At 42.7% G+C, this 22,098-nt stretch overlaps 1 protein-coding gene across 1 annotated transcript in view; it reads left to right on the top strand.

The window, feature by feature from the left end:
• The window catches only part of EDAR (ectodysplasin A receptor), a 61,318-nt gene that overhangs the window by 12,105 nt on the left and 27,115 nt on the right, over window positions 1-22,098 (top strand). The window contains exon 2 of the mRNA XM_033147685.1: window positions 21,757-21,869. The gene's annotated coding sequence lies outside the window, so the exon portion shown is untranslated. The remainder of the gene's footprint in view (window positions 1-21,756; window positions 21,870-22,098) is intronic.

Raw genomic sequence — 22,098 nt, 5'->3', positions numbered from 1 at the left:
CAAGGAGTTATTGAATTGGCATCATCAATGGGATATTTGATTAGAAAGTAACAATTCTGGAACCTACAAACCCCAAACTACCTCTCAGCTGCACAATCTTATGCCGGTTTTTGTCAGTCCGTGCCTCCATTTTTATTTTGCATCACCACAAGAGCATTGGTAACTTTAAAAGAAATCCAAAAGTGGATGTGAAATGAATGAATGAGTGAATGAATGAATGATCCATAGCGACTTTGATTGATGATGTGTGTCAGTTCAAAGAACGGCAGGAAGAGATTGATTTTTCTGTGAATCAGTGGAGCAAGATATAGGGCCAGCTGCTTCTCAAGCTCAGAACACATAAAAGGTTTTATAATGGGTTGGGTTCAGAGTATGTTATTCTTTTTCTGCTTCATAGGGGAGGGAGAGAGGGGAAAATAGTTCCCTTGATCCTTTAGACTTTGAACCTACAATATAATTCACAAAAAATAGCTTGCTCCAAAGGCATCCACAGACATCAGTGAGACTACTCTGGTGTAACTGATTTATGGGTTAAAACCATATGGCCTGATCCTATGAAGTTGCTTCCATTTTATCATTTCAGAGATTGGCTTCTTTTGCCACAGGTAAAGAACCATCCCATATAACTGCAAATGGGGCACAGGTCACATGTGGCGCTCCATTTGCTAAGCAACCCTCCCCCCCACTGCCCCATGGTAAATAAAAAATTTATATTTGAAAAAAGGGAAGGGGAAGGAAATCTACAGTTTTGCTTTCAGGCTAAAGGACACCCAGTGTTGTTACAGTCTTTTAAAAACTACATTTATATTCTCTCACATTCCCTGGAGCTTAGACACCACCACCCAGCACTCGCAGTGACAAGGAACAACAACAACAACATTTATTCCCTGCTCCATGGAGGAATATCATTCACTAAATGAACAAATTGCCTTTACAGCCCATTGTCCTTGTCATTTTTTTTTTTGTTAAAATCAGCGAGTGTTTTAGTTTCATAAGGGAAAATAACTTTAATTCCACAAAGCTTTCCACAGACCCTCCAAGTGTACCTATTTTCCAAGGACAGTCCTGGATTTACAGAAGCCGTCCTAGGACTCAGCTATACAGCTGCAAATAAAATGTTTTAAGTGCAATATACCATGCAACGCTAGCCTTATGAAAAATTCAATGTATTTTTAAAAAATGCCTTTAAAAAAAAGCATTTTCAGAATGGTTTTTATATATGTGTAGATTCCACCCTGGTTTCTTATTTGATCCCAGAATGTCCCGCTTTTCATTAGGATGTCCCTGTTTTCATTGGAGAAATGTTGGAGGGTATGCTATTGACGCTTACTAGAGGTGAAGACATAATACCTGCAAAACAAGGTATTTATTCTTAAAAGAAAAAGAAAGAAGGAGCCCATCCACCTTTTCCCCATTCCATTCAGCTGTATGTGTTTCTGTTGCCATGAAGTTATTTTAGAATGGTTACATTCTAAAAAATATAAACCCAGCAGGCAACAAGCATCTCTTTACCAACCCACTTTCTCAAATGCTATGAGTTACTCTGCCTTATTTCTCTCCTAGAAAATATTCCCAGCAGGGATGCTTGGGAACCGGTTGCCTCATTTTTGGCACAAAGAAAAGAAAGGAAAACAGACACACAGTGTGATTGATGCCGGCTTACAAGACAATGCTAATTTAAAATGTTAATGCCATGTGGTATTAAGGCTGCTTGTAAGTTCAGTTTCTAAAGCAGTGTCAGAAATCCATCCAAAGGCAAAGCACCAGTTGCTAAGGAAAATTATATTCCAGGTGAATTCAGATCAGCCAATTAACACCTTCTGCATACAATGATTTTCAAACGAGAGATTTGGACATTACCTAGTTGCATGAGCACCAGCTCCTAGGGGCCGAGGCAGTTTCGGGGTCTCTAATGTGCTTTTTTTCAAAAAAGCACAAGCTTTTTTTCAAGGGGGTGGGACCCCTCAATGTTCAGTGGGCATTTGGCTCCACCCCTGGCTCCTCACAACGTCAGGACATCACTCGATGTCACGTGTTGCATCAGGCCTTCTCAGTCATCTTGAGAAGATGGCACCTCTACATATTTGTAATGGACTTGCACAATAAAAGTGGACCAGCTCATCTGAATCTGATCAGAACCCTGCTTGTTCAGGGCAAAGGTCCCTCTCGTCCGTCATCCTTCTCTTGCAGTGGCCAACCAGATGCCTGTGGGAAGCCCACAAGCATGACCTAAGTGCAACAGTGCTCTTTCCACTTGTGTCTCCCAGCATCTGACATTCTGAGACATGCTGTCTTGGATAAAGCAATGGTAGCTAGTAGACTTTGATTTCCTTGCCTTACATGAATTTGCCTAATCCTCTCTTAAAGTCATGTAAGTTGGCACCCAGTTTGTTGAAGTGAATTCTATAGTTTAACTATGTTTTGTGCAAAGAAATACTTTCTTTGTATCTGTCCTGAATCTTCCAACATTCAGCTTCTGGATGTCCTTGATGTGTAACATTACAAGAGGGAGAAAGACTTTTCTCTAACCACTTTTAATATGCCATGTATAATTTTATACACCTCCATAACGTGTCCTCCCACTCACCTTTTCTCTAAACTAAAAAGCTTCTATCTAGAATTGGCAAAGGCAATTCCAATTTATGTTGGTGAGGTTGTGGACTAACTGGAACATTGCTCCATATGTGGTGGGACTGTTGCATAGTTCAGAGATTCTGGATCCAAACTTTTGATACTATTTCCACCATCACCTTCTTGAGAACTGAATTAATTGACCCACCTTTTTCTTCTCATATGCAACAATTGAATGTGGCACTGTATTTTCAGTCAATTTTTTAAACCCCTCCTCTGTATCTGTGTTTTATTTTTCTACCTTTACATCTATTTTTAATTGCCATATCCATTCACAGTTCTACAATATGGTTTTTAGGTGAAGTGATCAGAACTGTACGCGGTATTCCAAGTGCGGTCTCACCACAGATCTATATAATAGCATTATGATATTGGCAGTACTATTTTCAATCCCTTTGCTAATGATCCCTAGCATGGAATGTGCCTTTTTCACACCTGCTGCATACTGGGTGGACATCTTCATTGAGCTATGAACTATGACCTAAAGGTCTCTTTGATCACTCGCCACCAATCCCTTTCTAAATCCCCTTTTCAATATTAAATGAACCTTGCAAAACCAGGAAGTGCAATTCATTCTTCCTGTTGCTCCCATGAACAGTGCCAGAGTGCGGGAAGCTACAGTGGCAGTTGCACTGGGTGCAAAATTTTTAGGGGAGCAAAATTCTACACCTGGTGCTGCCTCAACAACTGCACACCTCCATTGCTGGGCTTTGTTGAAAACGGCTTCTCCATGAGAACTAGGAAGTGACCTCTCCACATAATAGACCAAGTTGACTATTATTTTCTTATCTCTGTGGTTGTGATCTTCCGGGTGACACAGATGCCATTAGGCAGTTGAATGTGCATGTGTACTTTGTCCATTTCTCTCCCTCCCACCTACCCCTCTGCGCAGCCCCGGGCACTGACAACCACGCTACGCCACTGCCCGTGAACATACAATGCTGTTACTGAGTCAGGCTATTGGTCAACCTAGCTCAATATTACAGTCTCCGTTTTCATTTGCATCGGCTCTTCAGGGCTTCAGGTAGAGAATGTTTCCTTACTTTGAAAACTTGAACCCATAAGCAATAAATATTTTATAGTAATCTGGAAGTTTAGTCAGGTGCTTTAAACTTCGTGATGGTTGATGCGCCATAGCTCAAATAACTACACCGTATCGAGTTTATAATTTTCATAAGGGAATGATAAACTCACTCTTAGTAGCTTAAAGCAGTGCGTAAAAAGTGCTATTTCAAGCCAGAATGATCTATCAGGAATGAGCAACCAGTGATCAGTGAACTTGAGTCCACATTTTATGGACAAATAACTGTGTGTATACTCTTTCCGAGTAATCAAGACACTGGATTATTTTTCAGTTCTCAAAAGTGAAATCTTTGCAAGTTTGTCTAGAGCTATAGTATTTCATTTTTATTTGCAAACCAAATAATTACTTCATTTGGAGAATCAACTTTTAGTTAATATTTGCTTCCTCATAGATTCGAATTTGTGCACTTCTGCTTTGTGACATGTAAAATCTGGTGAAGGCAACTTGAGGCGTGCCCACAATTGGGGCATGCCAGAGGCTCTGTGTTTTGCTATTCCGTCAGGCTTCCAGGATCTATATACAAATTATCACCAGAGAATGGATGTTGGCACATCTGTTATCCTGGCCAAAAACTGACACCTTTTTGCTGTTAAGGGGAGGGACAGATGTGATAGTCTGTGCCAGAACCCAAGTGATAAAAGCTCCTGTTCTATGTTTCCTGAGCTATTCATAAATCATCTGAATTCAATGAGGACATGTAAATGGGAAACATGTGGTTAGTAGATCCTACAAGGGCCAGACATTTTAAATCTTTCAGAACAGGAGAGGGAACCCCGCCCCCCCTCCCACCACAAGACAAAGAATAGTAGAAGCAATATCTACGAACCAGGCAGTATCAAAGCTCCACTCAGCTGTTCCCCTTGTTTTTCCCCTTGGACGGAGGCATATGATAGACACAATAAGAGTGCAGAGCACAGCATATTACACACACACACTCATTCATTTGCTCCAAGCCACACGTATGAATGGGCTTCAGATTGTCCAAATGATACTGAATTGTAAATAGGAGCTTTGATAGAGGTGGTTTGTCACTTGAGCTGCTCATCTCTCTGTAACCAGCATAACTAGTCCCATTCAGCTGAATGGAACCTACTCTCAGAGGGAAGCCTTGTTCTTGCCCTCTGCTGTACATTGTAAAGGCCCTTGGCTATGCACAATGATTTTTTTTTTTAATGGAACCTGCTCCTGAGTAAATGCTTGTAGAACTGCAGCCCATAAAGACAAAACCGTACCTGCAGCATATTTCATTGTGCTGAGTTAGGGTATATGCTTTGGGGGAGGGAACAAGCAATTGTTTCAGGATTTTTTCCAAGATACTGTTGTTGTTGTTGTTTAGTCATTTAGTCATGTCCGACTCTTCGTGACCCCATGGACCAGAGCATGGACAGTCCTTGCTGTGTGGCCCTCAGAATTCTCCCCAGGCCACACCCCTCACTGGCCTACTTCAAACCCCAAACGGTTTTTAGAAATTGTCCCTGAACTCCGATAATGACTTTTGCTTGCCTGGATAAAAGATAGAGAGAGGTGTGTGAGTGTATGTGGAAACTGCCCTACTGTACAAAGGTAAACTTAACATGCCTTCCCATTCTCTGGGTGCCACACCCTGATGGACCCCAACAGATTCAGCCAGCTTCCTGGCATCTCCAAGCTCCTGCTGCCTCCTTCTACGCTCAAGTATGTTTCCGAGAGAACTAGAGATGCCCAAACCTTTGTGTGTCCACGCCACACAGTTTGAGTAATTTGTGTGTGTGTGTGTGTGTGTGTTAGCCTTCAGAAAACAAATACTCAGAAGTGCATGCTTCCAATAAAACGTCTGTCTGTCACTACTGTATTTATTCAAGAGCATTTCTAAGCTGCTTAGTGTTTTAGAAATGGCTACGTGGTGTGCACTCTGAAAGGTGGGGTGTGTGGAGGTAGGGTTTGCATCTTGCAAGAGCCACTTGGACACTTGTGGTACACCTCTGCATGCAAAGAGCCATTTCACTCTCCTGTGGGGTTCCTCCCATTGTCAGGGCCCGGGATTGGCGTGGGGGCGGTGGTGGGGGCCAGTTTTTGCCCTCACTGGAATGTTGTTCCCAAAGTGAACAGCAACCATTCCATTACTTGGGAGAAAGAGGAGTTTTCAGCTAAGTTTTACTCAGAGAATAGCTATTGAAATAATGCGCATGTCCAAGGCTGCGTACACACTAAGCACTTCAGGCAGCAATGGAGAATCTGTGGCCCTCCAGAAGTTGTTAGACTCTAACTCCTCTCAGTCCCTGAGGCGTATCTGACCTGTGGACCCATCTGAGGCAGGCACACCTCCTTCATCGAGCCACATTCCCTTACTTGAACTGGGACCAGTGGTGGACGTACATTTCGTGGCCCCAAACGGACATGAGTGGTCCTTCACAACCAGCAACGAGGTCTGTGTAACCACTGTTATCTTTGTCAATGGGGTTGTTCCACGACAGATCACCAGACCTTTGCAACACCGGTGCTACATTCTTAAAATATATACAACAAAAAAATGAAGCAATTAGAGTTGTGCAACTCAAATTGGATCTACAAGACCAGATTTTTTAGAGCAATGTGGACCAAAATTGCTTCTGGGGCCCTCTGGGATTACAGGCCCTGAAGCTTAAACTGACGGGGATTTGCGTCCTGTTTTGGCTGCCCTGTTCCAGTCCCCTCCCTAAGGAAAGGTGTTACACCCCTCCCTAAGGAAAGGTTGTTCTCTTGTAATGGCAATGGCACCCACTTGAGAGGTGTCAGAACTGCGTTCCGGTGAGTTTGGGCTGGAAAAAAGAAGTATTGGTTTTATCCCTTGTTCTTTGTGTGGGCTCCTTTGGAAGGACAACATATAATAAATTCAATACAGCAAGGAAAGAAGGGCCTCACCTTGTTGAAAGGGGAGGGGTGGCGGGTGGTTTCCATTAACGCAGGAGAGGGCCTCTCCTTGGCAGCAAATGGCACACAAAGTCTTTCCTCATTGGGGATTGGGGGGCCTGTCCATATGCACCATGACCCCTGGCAAGCAATGACACTCTATGCATCATTCTCAGTCAACGAGAGGCCCTTTGGGGCACGTTCCAGGTTGATGGGAATCCTCCGCCAAGTGCTATTGCCTTCTCCAGCCAAGCATCCGGAAAGGGACAACTAAATTGGAAGGCCAGGCTCACACTGAACTCTTAAAAAAAAACCCACCCTGTTTAATCTTGACTGAGGGCAATCAGAAGGTGTGAGCAGCATCCCCAATCCCTGCAGGCATGGCTCCACTCCATATCCATGGTGTGATTCCTGAAAAATGTGGAAACGGGATAGTGTCATGCACCTATTGCTTTCCAGTCTTCACATCCTTCAGGATTTATGGATACTGACCTCTACTTCAAACAGTGGACCGGGCATGGAAAAGTGCTAGCAATTCGTTTTTAATGGCTCATGAGGCACAGATTAAATGCATTTTTCTCAAAGAGGCTATATATGTTGCTGTTGATGGAATCATACTCGCCGAGGGGCGTATAATGCACTTATCTTGCAAATTGTTATAATAGGGCCATTTTATAGTTGTTAACTCAAGGCACACAATGTTTTTGATTAAACGAATCGTGTCTATTGAAAGCCGTATCCTGGGTCCAGATGTGAGCATCTGCATGAAGCCACCGTCAGTAAACAGCTGCCTCGGCTCTTTGAAAGCACCTTGGAAGTCTGAAAATATTTTCGATTTTCATTTTGCCAGTTACAACTAGGCAACAAGTTCTGTTTGGTTCCAAGAAATGTGCAAAAAAAAAAAAAATGTCTAACAGTTTTGTGAAAGTTTTGCATGTTTAAACACACAGAAACGCAAACTGTTTCCTATATTTTGGAGGTTGAGGACCATTGCTTACATAGCTAAAATGCTACCATCTACACACTTCTGTAGGTTTCACTTCTGTTTTCTTAAAGCTCAAGAGCCTCAGGGCCTGTTGTGCCACAACAGTGTTTCTAAATCATGTATCAGACACACTGAAGCATGTTGGAAAGAAGTGCTCATGTATCAAGCACTCTGTGATCCTTAGTATGGGGAGGTCCCACTCAGCCCTAATTCCTCCTGACATATATTGCACTCCAAGACAGGGAGCAAGGACTTCTTCAAAGGTAGCCTGTTTGGGAGCATCACAATTATCTAAAATCCATTGTCCCTTGACTGCTAAGTGACTAAGCAAAGAGGAGGGGAGGATATCAGCGATTCCTATATTAACTGATCTATCTGGAAGCTGCAAGGCAGTTGCCTGTCCTTTGTTCTGGGAGTTGTTTGAGAGACTATATATGTATCTTTCTGCATGTTACCTCTCCAATTTTATTCTGGTGGGTGGATGGGTGGGGGGAACTTTGCCCCAGGTGTCAAAACTCTGGGAAGCATTGCTGTACAGGTAGACACATGAGTCATGGGCAGATGGCCGTTGGCACTACCTGAAGTTTTTTGACTGGGTAATTTGAGGCTGGTTTTCTCATGCATGCCCATCATGATTTCTTAAGCTTACATTTGCTCAACACTTGATGGCTCCTGGCTGAATGCTTGAACTGAACCCAGTGGAAAACATTGCAGCTTATGCAAAAGTCCTGCCTGTGGCTGGTCATTGTGGCTGTGTTGTGGCAGATTTTTCTCTCATTTAAACCACCACTAAGATACATATGCATGAGGGAACCAACCAACCAACCAACCAACCAACCTAGGTCTATCATTATTTCTTCAAACTCAAGAAGATTGAAAATAAATGAATGCCAAAAACCCCTCAATGTTTACACAGCAAGAAAGTGACCTAATTAAATGGTTTAACACAAATAACATTTAGTGCTAGAGCTTCAGTAGTCCTAAGCAGTTTTTTTTTTTGGGGGGGGGGGTACATGGGCACCGACCTGCTTGTACCTTAAGCTGTAGCACAGGCACCCAAAACAGTCATTTTGACACTTAACTTCATGGTTGTGGAATTTTAATTCTGCATGAGCTCAGGTAAGCTCCAGCTTCAATATTTTTAAGAGTCTAAATGACCCATCATTTTACATGGCCTCTAGCAGGTAATTATGACCTGAGCTGGGAAAATTGTGCATGTTCTGGTTTTGAAATGTTTATTGGCCGCTGGGTTGTTGTTGTTGTTGTTGTTATATTTGTTCTGGCTTTTTAACAGAACTGAAATGTATGTTTTAACTCAGGGGTGCCTAACATTTTGCAGACCAAGGAGTTCACTGTCGACCCGCCCTCTGAGGGGCACATGCCTGCAGAGGGTGTGAACGTAACAAAAGTGAGTGTTGCCGAAATTGGCATGGTCCGCCTGCACCCCACTTCTCTCTTCATGTGCTTGCATGAACACACACAGAAGGAAATATAGCCAGAATATTCTTTGTACTTTTTACTACAGCAGACAAGCACGCCTACCTCTCTGGAAATTGCTGGTATAGGCCCTCTTAAATGTTACTTAGATTTACAAGTTTACTTCATACTTCACTAGGTGTCTTGGCAACATCTTCCAAAAATTCCTGAAATATTATTCTGAAAGAACTTTGAATCAATTAATACCCTTCTGTCTCTTCATAGAAATTAGACAGCCGGGTGGCTTTAAAGAAGTTTTTGACAACACATTTATATCTTGAGTTTCAATAGCAGTAATCCTTACTTTTGAAATTAAGACATTAATAAAAGGATTAACTTTGAATCCCAATAATTCCTGCAGGTTTCTTAGTGTCTATTCTTCTGTAAACAGTATCTGAAATGTTTGCCAACTCACAGCCATGGCAAAATGATGTCACTTGGCTTCACCCAGACGTCCTCAAAATCCACAGATAGTTTTGTATTCTCTGGGATTCTTGAGTGGAGAAAGCACTGATAACAACATATTTTCCTCATGAACCAGTAGAACAGGATATCAGGTCTGACAGAAAAGACCCAAATTTATTCCTTTTTTGATTCATGCTTGAACTCGAATTTTTCAGGATGGTTTCTTCATGAGAGGACATCACATGGTTATTTATAACTTTTGAGCATCTCAGTCACTTCTATGATCAATCAAATACCATCTGCTGCTGTGACTAACTTAGTTCAGTGTCCAAGCACGCAGAAATAGAAGCTTCCTTAACCCAAGGGTGGGAAAAGACAGCTTCATAATTAATGTATAAACTTATTTTGCAGACCCCTACTACTTTAACAATACTTCAGACCCTCAAGCTTTTGCCTAAACATAAAGAAGATACATTAAATATATTGACTGCTGCTACTGAAATACATCACTACTTTATTTTCCAAAATTTCAGGTTGTCAGGGCTAACTCTGTCTATAATGGATTGCCATGACATGTATTTTCACAGCTTCCTCCCTCCATCATTTGAATGTTCAAGTCATTTGGATAAATTGGTTTGTGCCGCAATGCAAGTTTGCCAGTGGGATATGCTATTTAAAAATGATTAGCAACGGAAATGAAATAAACGCTTTTCTTCTCTGGTTTCTAAGGCCTTCTGGACTTTCACAATCAGCCACTCTGTCTGTCAGTGGCACCTGCTATTTAAAAACGATTTGCATTCGGAATGAAATAAACATTACATATGTAGTAAGTCACCCAGGCCGACACCACACCAAAAAGCTCTTCCAGCTCAAACACTGTAGTTTGGGCTTCAAGTTAACAATGTAGTGGAAAGAAAGGAAAGGGGGGATAACAAAGTCTGTCGCCGTCTCTAGGCTTTGGAGAGCCCATGGACACTCCACTCCCTCAGTGTGTTGTAGTGGTTAAGAGCGGTAGACTCGTAATCTGGTGAACCGGGTTTGCGTCTCCGCTCCTCCACATGCAGCTGCTGGGTGACCTTGGGCTAGTCACACTTCTCTGAAGTCTCTCAGCCTCACTCACCTCACAGAGTGTTTGTTGTGGGGGAGGAAGGGAAAGGAGTGGGGAGGCAGGTTCTTGCCCCTTGCTTTAGGTAGCAAAATGCCTGGAGTAAGCACCGCTCACATTTAGTGAGGAAGGGCTGCAACTCAATGGTAGCGCATCTGCTTTGCATGCCAAACGTCCTTGGTTAAATCGCTGCCGTCTCCAGGTAGGGTTTGGAAGGACCACTGTTTGAAACCCAATGCTATTCACCCCCCCCCCCCAAACAAACCTCCACTGGGAGGGGAAAAAAACTTATATACAAAGACAAGAGGTTTTGAATGGATCATTGTGGATGGGAGTGGTTTTGGCTCCCTACCCCATATATTATAGGAAATGGCAGACTCCACCTGGGCTCGGTGGCTACTGTGCTTCCTTGCACACTAAAGGCATGGCAGATCCAGGAAAACCAGAAGAGGAGGCTGCTACCTCTTTTGCAGCAGTGGTCTTGCTCTACCTCACTAATGTTCAGGTTTAAGAGACACACCCATCTCGCTAATGAGCCAGAATTCTTACCATTTACGTTACGGTAAATACATCCACCAGTTGCGACATGTAAAGCGTTTTAATATTTAGCAAAAAGAGCTATGTTGGGTTTTAAAAACGTATACATGTGTTGTACTGACATTATGTTTCCCACTTTTCATTTAATTATTCTACACAAAATTTGATTGACATACATCTTTAGTTTGCAAACTATATATATATATATATATATATATATATATATATATATATATATATATGAAAATCACCGCACTAGAATGCCTTCAAGCAACAACCACCCATGTTGGCAGCCTATTAAATTGCTATTGCAATCTTGACAACACTCCAGATGAACATCAAACCCTCCTACAGTTCCTCCGGGGCTTGGGAGGGGTGGTACCCCCCCCCCCAAGAACGTAATATTAAGAAGAATAAACCCTGAATGCTCCATTACTCCCTGCAGCTTTGTAGCTAATTTAGAATCTATTGATCCTGGTGCCAATACATCAACTCTACTTAGGGATGTTTTTTTTTGCCATCAAATTATCATCTATTTCTTGACTAGCAGATGTGGTTATCGCAACTCAGCCTGCAAACATTGTTTAGTGTGGTTGTGTTTCTTCAGTGAAGGAGACTGTTTTATGTGACACTGAGGTATCGCTTAAAGGCAATGGGTGGGGGCGAGAGAGACAGGATTCAAAAGACATGAGGCTATTTAACCCCACCCCCCACCCCACCCCCGTGGAAGTGAGATTTCAGTTTATATTAGCTGGCAAGACAGCATCCACAGTAAACCTCTAAAGCTAGGGTTGCCATATTTCAAGAGCTTTTTTGGATCGATCGTCCAAAGTTGTTGAGCTTTTCTTTGGCGGATGGCAGCGTGGCGAAGGGGCTTCTGGGAATTCTGGGGGGGTTTGTTAAGGGTTGCTGGGAATAATCATTCTGAGGGGGGGAATGTGTTTAAAAGGTATAGTATGTATGCAGCTCTGTATAGCTTCAAATGCAGAACCTGATTTGGTGGACACTGTTCCATCTGTGACCCAACTCGCCATATCTGGGAAGAATTAGGTTCTGGGGATCTGGAAGGAATTAATGAAGCAGACCTTGGAATAGATCTTAAGGGTTATATCCATAATGATGGCATTCAAGAGCTCAGTGTTATGACTATTATTGCTATTAATGGCACATGATCACCCAGGTGTGTGTCTGCTTTTCCACGTTTTTTGTTTACCACGTGTATGGTTGGTTTTCTCCTCCTGGTCTGTTCTTGCCGTTTTTGCCAGCGCTGATTTACAACCTGTTCAACAGCCAGCTTGCATTCGCGGAGAGGGTATTGCCTGACTTGTGCAATTGGGAGGGGCACGTGACCGTTCTCAGCACAGCCAAGCGCTTGCAAAGCTCACGGCATGTATGAATTCTGCCTGCAGCCTGTGTGGCTTCAGATTCCTAGCGATCCTGCTCAGGCCTGTGAGTTGGCACAGGAATGGGATCAAATGCTACAGTCCTTCCTAAGGCTCCTTCTTCCTGCTGCTTCTGCTGCAAACCCTGCTGCTCCTACAACCATAACAAGGAGAAAATAGCTTTTATACACTTACTGTGGTCAGGGAATGAAGGAGCAAGTCGCACTTGTCCTCAGCATCTTCTTCTGACTGCACATTTTCAGAGGTCCAGGCACCTGTCATTAGAGATGGACAAATGTGTCAGTTTCAGTTACAGGTGGGTAGCCGTGTTGGTCTGCCATAGTCGAAACAAAATAGGAAATTCTTTCCAGTAGCACCTTAGAGACCAACTGAGTTCTTGGTATGAGTTTTCGTTTGCATGCACACTTCTTCAGATACCTGAAGAAGTGTGCATGCACACGAAAGCTCATACCAAGAACAAACTCAGTTGGTCTCTAAGGTGCTACTGGAAAGAATTTCCTATTTTGTGTCAGTTTCAGTTACTCATTTGCCATACTTCTGCATCCATTTGAGAAACTTGGGTTAGCATTCTTCTGGCGCAGATTTATCCTGATGTACACATTCTTCTATGCAATTTTGCCTAGCATACACATTTTTGCAAGTAATATTGTCAATTAAATTTCTATACCACCTTTCATCCAAAGGTCATAGGGAAGTTTACAATATAGAAATACAAAAATGCATAAATAACAACAAACTAAAAAATAACCTCCACACCACACACCTGATTTAAAGGCCATAGATCATTTAATTAGCATATTTTTGCCTGGTGCCTACTGCAAGGGAGAGCATTCCACAAGCGGGGAGCCACTGCAGAAAAGGCTCTGTTCTCATGTTGCCACCCATATGCAGATGACACAGCTTGGCCCTATCCTGTTCCTACAAACAATGATTAGTGAATGGGGACTTCCCCCACCTTGAGCCAAAACCAGTCCACAGAAAACTGCCTGTCAGCCCTCGTAAGAACATAAGGAGAGTTCTTCTGGACTGGACCAGTGGTCCATCTAGTCCGCCATTTTGTTCGATTCCTATGGAAAGCCAGCAAGCAGGACCTGAGCTCAACAGCACTCTACCTACTTGTGATTCTTAGCAATGAGCACTCAGGTGCACACAGCCACAAATGGTGGGGGGAGAGCCTTGTCCTCCATTCATTTTTCTAATCCTCTTTTAAAGCAAATTCCGTAACCATGCATGGTGCGAAGAAGTACTTTATTTTGTCTGTCTGAAGCCTTCCAACGTTGGTTAGGTAGCCCCAGTTCTTGTATTATGAAAGAGGGTGGAAAAACCTCTCGCTATCAGCTTTCTCCATGACATGCAAAATCTGATGTTTATTCTAAACTAAAAAGCCCAAAAGGCTGTAACCTTTCTTCACAGGAAAGTTGCTCCAGTCCCTTGATAAGGTGATAAAGTGGTTGCCCTTATCTGATCCTCTCTAGCTCTTCCAATGTTTTCCCGGTGGCTTCAAGGAACACTTTAGCCTCAGCCAACCCCCTATCAAGCTTAGAGAGGGAAGGGGAATTTCCAGGCAGATACAAGCTCTGCTATACACACATTCTTTTCTTTCCCATTCTGAATTGTTGAACGTTTTAAACGTTGTGTCCTTTGTAGTACTCTGCGTAGCCTTCTAAGTCTGTATGCCATTACCACCCAACCCTTCATCAAGGTCTCTGAGTACAGCTTCAATACGAAACACATCCCAGAAGCAGCGTGGAAAAAAAGTTCCTTTCATGAGACATGTCAGCAATTGGCATTACAACAAGATAAACCACCCTGTGTGAAATTTAAAAGAGGAATCATAATGCGATGGAGGACCACCCAGGACCGGTGCTGCTTCCTGACAATTTAAATGCATATGCCATAATTGCACCAATTTCCAGTGCAGCAGGCTTAGGCTGATTCGCTTCATTCCACCTTTCCTCATGCACTTCAAGATTGCTAAGATCAGAAATAATAAAACACAACAAAGGCTAACGGAACAACAACAACAACAAAAATAGAGATCAGCAAATAACCCCCAATACTAGCCGTAATAAAAAAATATTCTAGGTACATTAGGATTATATACCATTTAGAAGCCAAAAGCTGCAGTCTAACACTGGGGTAGAAGGCAGGCATCTAATGTGTGCAATGCAGAGAGTTCAGGTCAAGTGGCCCCTCCGCAGTGCGCCCCTGATGTGCAACTAGCTCATGTTTTCCAAAAATCTGCTAGTGCAACCTCAGAACAGCTGAATGAACCCTTTTGTTCGTATTGCACTCATGATCTGAATGGAAAATAAGGCACCAGAACATACTGGAAACGAAGCAAAATATTGTTATGTGGGAAAGGAGCCACGAGTGCAATCACAAAGTATGGATACGTATCTGGTGATAAATTTGCAGAAAGGGCACATTTAAAATGAATTTCCTGGTGGAGGATGAAAAGAGAACGAGAAGGGCAAGGAATAAGGGAGGGCACTCTAGGAAAGTGTGGACGAGAGACAGAGAATTTTATAATATTGTTTTTAAACTTTAAATATTGAGCGATTTAGAGATGGTTTAAAATAAACAAATGTGTCAAAATGACAGCCTTGACTAGTGAAGAATGTATTATTATTGGATGATGCATTGTCTTCACTAGGAGGAAGAGTTGTAGCTCAGTGCTAAGGTTCCTGCTTTGCATGCGTAAGGTCCCAGGCTCGATCCCTAGTTGTTGTTGTTGACATCCGTCTGTCTCGAGCGGCAATGGAGTTTGCCTCCATGGGTGAAGTCTGCTTTAGCAGCACCGAAGTGACCTCTTTGGGGCAAAAGCCTGTGCAGTGTGTATGGAGGTCTTGGGGTGTCCAGATGACAAGACCCTCCCCTCTCGACCTTGCAGATGTGGTCCAAAAGAAAGCAGAGCAAGATGTTTGGCACCAGCTTGGCTGCAGGACTTGCTGGAAGGAGGCGTACAAGGTGCCATTCAGCCATCTTAGGGACTCCGCTCTGGATTTGTGTAGAGTTTACTCCTTAGCCTTTTCTTCTCCTGAAGCTATCCCACAAGGCAGTGGAGATTTAGGTTCAGAGTTTTCCTTCTCCTAGATGGGCTACCTTCCCATCTGCCCCTCACTTCCTTGTACAGCATGGGCAGAAACTGCCTTCTTGACTGTTGAACCCACTATTGGTCTTGTCCACTCAATCTGTCAGAGCCTGTCTTCACATGCAGGGAAGTCTCTAACTCAATGAGGGCTTGAGACCTGTCAACTACCCTCACCTGGTTTAGCCAAATCTGAAGGCAGCTCTGTTTAGGGAAGTTTTTAATGTCTGATGTTTTATTTTTATTTTTATTATTATCATTGATTCTATTGGGATCCACCCAACAGAGTGGCTGGGGAAACCTGGCCAGATGGGTGGGGTATACATAAATTTATTATTATTATTATTATTATTATTATTATTATTATTATTATTATTCTAAACTACAGCTTTCAGGATTCCTTGGATGGAACTATTTGCTGTAAATGTTATTTAAACATATGTTGTGGGTGTGACCTTCAACTCTAAATTAGAATGGAGAAGAGATTAGGACACGCAAAGGAATTAAGTGATGAAGGTAAGAGTCCTCAAATTCCACATTCACATAGGAGAAACAATCCCATCGTCACCACACATGAAAAATACAGCTGAAGGCATTTGTTTAGGGGGGGGGAGGAGAGGAAAAGGTTAATTTTGAAAACCCTCTTCTGCATTGATAAACATTTCTTCTCATTTTATGGTTATTTTACCACATCTGCTTCTGATGAAGGTCTTCTTCAGAATCACCTGACTTGCATTGAAAACAGGACACTGGATTAGACGGACAGCTCATTTGATGGAGGAAAGATGCGGAATGTTTCAACACAAAGAATGGAATAAGGAAAATTGGCCCCCTGTGTTTTGCTAGCTCCAATATTTTTTTACACTACACATGTACATTACAATCCCTTTTTGATGCTTACCTTTTGATAAAACAACACAGAATTGTGAGAATCTTGGCAAGCATCTTAAGGCTGTTTTAATTCAAAATCTTTTTGCCAAAACTGGGGGGGGGGAGGGGGGAGAGAAAAATGTGATGTCTAATTTTTTTTATAAAAACAACAACAACTTTGTTTCTGTTATAGACACCAGAATCATAATCCACACGTATGATGAGTATACCTTGTGTGTCTGGAATCTGATGATCACTCAGCTTAGAAATTTTTGGCAGTCACCTGCTCCCTAGTGGAGAATTTACCTCATGATACTGTTTTTCCTCCTCCTTTTCGTGACATGTTTTGGCACATTGAGCTTTGTCCATAAACACCTTTGGTCAGTTCACCCGATGGCATAAGAAACTAGCTTCTACCGTAGAACAAACTTACCAAGGGAGGAATAGAAGAAATCTGGGGGCAGGGGAATAATTAACCTGTTCCTGTAACGAGGCAAGATACTCTGTACAGGGTTTCCCAGTGCAGAGCACTCCTAGGAAGAAGCATTGTTGTCAAAGGTGAGACCAATCACGTAGGGATGAAGAAACCCTGTGTCCCTCCCTATGTTGTTAGACTACATCACATCACTCCATGCTATTTGCCATGCTGGCTAGGGCTAATAGAAGTTAAAGTCCAACAACATCTGAAGAGTCATAGGTTCCCTACTCCCGGATTAAGGGGGAATCTAAAGCTGGTTGAGTTTCCCTAAAGCAGTCAGGAGGAGTGATATGGGTGAAATGGAAAGATGGAAAGCAGGGAATGAACTTGGTAAGGGGGCAGAAATTGTTGTGTAACGGGGTTCTGGGTGATCCTCCTTCGATATGCAGTCCGTTTAATAAAGGGAGTTTGTTGTTTTAATTAATCTCCATATCACTTCCATATCACCTGGAATGCAGAAATCTCAGCTAGATCATACATGACAGACAGCCCCCCAACTTCTGCTTAAAAACCGCCAAGGAAGGAGAGTCCATCTCCTTCTGAGGGAGTCCGTTCCATTGTCTAACAGTTCTTACCACCAGAAAGTTCTTCCTGATGTTTAGTGGAATATCCTTTCTTGTAACTTGAAGCCATTGGTTTGAGTCCTAGTCTCCGGAGCAGGAGAAAACAAGTTTGCTCCATCTTCCATGTGACAGCCCTTTAGATCTTTGAAGATGGCTATCATCTCTCCTCTCTGCCTCTTACCCAGGCTAAACATACCTAACTCCCTCCACCATTCCCCATAAGGCTTTGTTGCCAAGTCCTTGATCATCTTGGTTGCCCTCCTCCGCACATGCTACAGTTTGCCAATATCTATGTCTTAAATTATGGCATCCAGAACTGGACACAGTACTCCAGGTCTGATTAATGCAGAATGGAGCAGGGCTATGGCTTCCTTGATGAGGACGAATCAAGAGCATCAGCGTTTTTGCTGCTGCATCACACTGTTGACCCATGTTAGATTTGTCATCTGGCAATGGGACACAATCACCCATCATATCTGACGGGCACCAAGCTAGCCTAGTGAGCAGGCCTCATGTCCTCCTGCACCTTGCCACTCCACCTTGTGCCAGCTTGCTCAAGCAGATGGTGAAGTTTGTAGCTAATGAGCAGAACAACACATGCAAGAAATGCCTGCAGGAAAGCATGGTCTGAGCTAGCTGCTACTCAGCCTGCTCACTATGCCTTTCCCAACTTTCCTGCGGTACACACTGGAAGACGATGACAAGCAAGATAGGCAGCTAAGCAAATGTTGCCGCCCCAGCTCATGAGAATGGGAATAGCCAGAGGCACATGTGGGTGGGTGCTCAGTTGCTGCCGTTCCACAGATTCTGTCCCCTGAGGCAGCTGCTTCATTCTGCCCAATGGCAGGTCTGACCCTGATCTCCTGTGACTCCGGAGCAGTGTTAGAAGCTGAGATATGAAAGCTAGGAGCTAAATGGCACCTTAAACTTAGGTTATGGGTGCCACAACAGAATGCATAGGCAAGCTGTTTTATAACAAGAATACAAAGCTGAAAATGAATGGACTGCAGCTAAAGTCTTATATTAATTTTTCACATGGTCTAGTCCTCATATGAAGACTGCAAAAAAAACAAAGCCATACTTCCCCTGCCCGCCTCCCTGAGGGTCCCTTCTCTAATCCTCAGAAAGTGGCTGGAAGTGGGGAGGCAGGAGAAGGTCCTCCTTTCGTTCCAGCAGTGGCAGTTTTAATCTGGAATCTTAGGTGCAGTACTGCTCCCACAGCTCAGAAACATTAATGAAATTCCCTGTCGCAAAGCGTGCCTAGAACAATGGGAGTTTTGAACGCTGCTCCAGAGGGAAGGCTACTTCAGGCTCAACAAACTTTTTATTAAAGCTGAGACACAATGAACACAGCAGCTCCCACCCAGAGCACAGTGGACATGCTGATGTCCCCATAGAATTTAGGTTACCCAACACTAACTTGCTTGCTTTTCAGTCAGACAAGCATGGCTACTTTTTGTCTGGAACAGGGCCAATAGGTCTACAGTGACAGTTGCAGAAGCAACCATAACATTATTTATGTGCCAGCTCTCCACACCTGTGCCAGAGTTAGGGAACAGATAAATACAGCACAGGGAGGAGTGTGCTCTTGGATTGTATCCAATGCAATGATGCACAGGTAGCTGGAATGTTTGGCCAACCTAAACACACTAACTGCTCACCTAAGGCAGGGGGCCTTTTTCCTTCCACAATGATAGATATATGGTTCTGTCCTCCAAATGTGTGTACGGAGAGGAAAGAGAAGAAAATAGTAATTATATTGTTTTCTCTAATGCCTGCATCTAGGTAGGTTTTTTTTTCTTTTCTTTTGTGTGCAACCCAAAGTTGCACAGCTCAAACCACATCGATTTAATGAGAAAGTTCAGCACAAGGTTCACTCTCTCCTGTGGAAATCAATAGGACTTTTAAAAAGTGCCCCACATTGCTTGGATTGTGTGTTCTAAAGCAATGAGAGAGAGAGAGAGAGAGAGAGAGAGAGAGAGAGAGAGAGAGATCCCTTTCCAATCCCCATCCCCATACAGTAACTTGTCTGAGCTAGTCTACTTGCTGGAAGGAATATGCAGAGCGAGTTCACTGCTTGCTGGTTAAGAGTTATAATCACTGCTTCAACTATGTAAAATTTAAATGTAAGATATGGGTATGTGATTAAAAAGAGAGAGATTTTTTTTTAGCACATATGCAGCCACAGTTGCCTTGAGATTTAGGGAAAGCTCTTAATTTGACACGGGCTTTTGAAATGAATTTCGAGAAAGGTATAGTTAATGTTTTCTGCGAAGACCACACCGCTGCAGCCACACCTCAAAACTTCAGAGATATTTAATTTGTTCAATCCCTGAAGCATATGCCATGTTGTAGCAGCAGCAGCAGCATCAATACTGGGCTCCCCCCACCTCCCCCCCCCCCGCTATCCTACTTCAGAGCAGGATTTTTAACTCTTTCCTCTCTCTCCCAATGCATTCTCAAAAGAGAGAGAGAAAAGATTAATGAACCTTATCAATTTTCTGTTGTGCCTTAGGTGAGATTCTTAGATGCCAACTTTTAAAATTTTAATATGGGAGACTTAAGGATTTCCCAGAATGTTTTACATATGTAACAACAAAGCCCCTTCCAAAAAAAACAAACAAAAAAAACCAGGCTTGAAAAAGACAAGAAGGAACACATAAGAATAAGGCCACCAACTAGACATGGAAACCTAATATTAAGGTGCTAATGCTGCACTCATTTACCTGGAAGTAAGCCCCATTGAACCCAGTGGAACACACTCTTCGGAGCAGACTTGGAGCAGACAGCGCTGCATAAGCCGAGCACAATTCCAAAAACTGGCTTTTTGAGATGAACACTTTGTCTTTCTGGAAATCAAAACTTTATACACTGGGAACAGTGAATCTTGGGCAAGACCAGGGGTAGGAAACCTAAGGCCCGGGGGCCGGATCCGGCCCAATCGCCTTCTAAATCCAGCCCATGGACAGTCCGGGAATCCGCGTGTTTTTACATGAGTAGAATGTGTCCTTTTATTTAAAATGCATCTCTGGGTTATTTGTGGGGCCTGCGTGGTGTTTTTACATGAGTAGAATGTGTCCTTTTATTTAAAATGCATCTCTGGGTTATTTGTGGGGCATAGGAATTTGTTCATCCCTCCCCCCCAAAAAATAGTCCGGCCCACCACATGGTCTGAAGGATGGTGGACCGGCCCACGGCTGAAAAAGGTTGCTGACTCCTGGGCAAGACCTTCGAAAGCAAGATGCATAGAAAGCCATCTTTATTTCTAGTTGAAAAGGGGCAGGGGGGCAGGCAGAATGAAATATCAGACTGTGCGTTCTTCTTCTTCAATAGTGAGCAATTAACAATATTTTAACATATTTTTTGCTCACTTTTTAATGGAGAACCCAGACTACATTGTTGCCAACATGTTGTTTTCTGTCTCCTGTCATTTTTCAGATCTGATCTGAAGTGGTTCCCCTCCCCCTTTAAAAACAATTAAGATGCCATGGACAGCCAGCAAGGGCAACTAAGTAACTACTGAGACTGTTCAGGGCTATTGTGCCTTTAATTAGAAGCTTCCTTATCTAGAAAGAGCAGCTTCCTCTGCCTCTTATTGCTTCCTGTTCAGCGTAGCCTTGGGTTCAATGAACTCTGTAATGAGTTAGATCCTGTTTCCCGTAGGAACGGAGGATGGCTTTAATTACTGGTCTCATCTAATTTTTAGTTTATGCTGACATAGCACTTATTTGCAATAAAAAAGGGGGGGAAGGGAAGGAAAAAAATGATAACAGTAGTGAAATAATTTCCAGGGAACAGGAATGCACTACTTACAGGATAATTTCGTCAGTAATGCTGGGCTTGCTCTTCTATTAAATAGTGTTGTTCAGCTTGACACAGCCTTAGAAACCATTTAATTAATAAATATTTGCAAGTAGATTGCCACAGAAAATTAGGCAACCATCCTCTGTACTGGTAATGATTCATATGTACAGACAGAATTAATTAGCAGCAGTATCACTTCATCCATTTCCTTCTCATTGCAAACAACATTTTTACAAATTGATACAGGCTTGATTAATTCATGCCTCCAGAAACCATTATTTTAAACCAAATTTAATGCACTAAATTCTTCCACATGCATACTCCCACCCACAAAATGAGAGACTTTCAAAATAAGTTTACCGAAGAGCATTTCTCTAGCTGATCTGATGCATGTCTAGCTGATATAAAGACCAAAATTTTGTTGATTCCCCTTCACTTTTTCTTCTCTCTCATCAGGTAATCAGTGATTGGTTAAGAATTCTACTGAACTAAAGCAGTTGAACAACCCACTTTTAGAACAAAGGAGGAACCGAGTTTATCAGGGCCTAATAAGAAGGACCTACTCAGAAGTAAGTTGAGTTCAATGGGACTTATTCCCAGGTAATTGTGTTTAGGGTTGCAGCATTAGGTCAACGTACTTGGGACTAAGTTATATTGAAATCAGTAGAACTTACTTCTGAAGTTGAAGCTACAATCCCAACTACAGCTACTGGAGGGTGGAATTTACTTCAGACTAAACATGAATAGGGATTATACCATTAAACGTTTTTCTTGCCATTAACAACTGATATTTCTTTT

The sequence above is a fragment of the Lacerta agilis genome, chromosome 4 (genome assembly GCF_009819535.1).
Source record: "Lacerta agilis isolate rLacAgi1 chromosome 4, rLacAgi1.pri, whole genome shotgun sequence".
Lineage (NCBI taxonomy): Eukaryota > Metazoa > Chordata > Lepidosauria > Squamata > Lacertidae > Lacerta > Lacerta agilis.
The sequence above is the reverse complement of the archived record's forward strand: the minus strand, read 5'-3'. Positions and strand labels throughout refer to the sequence as shown.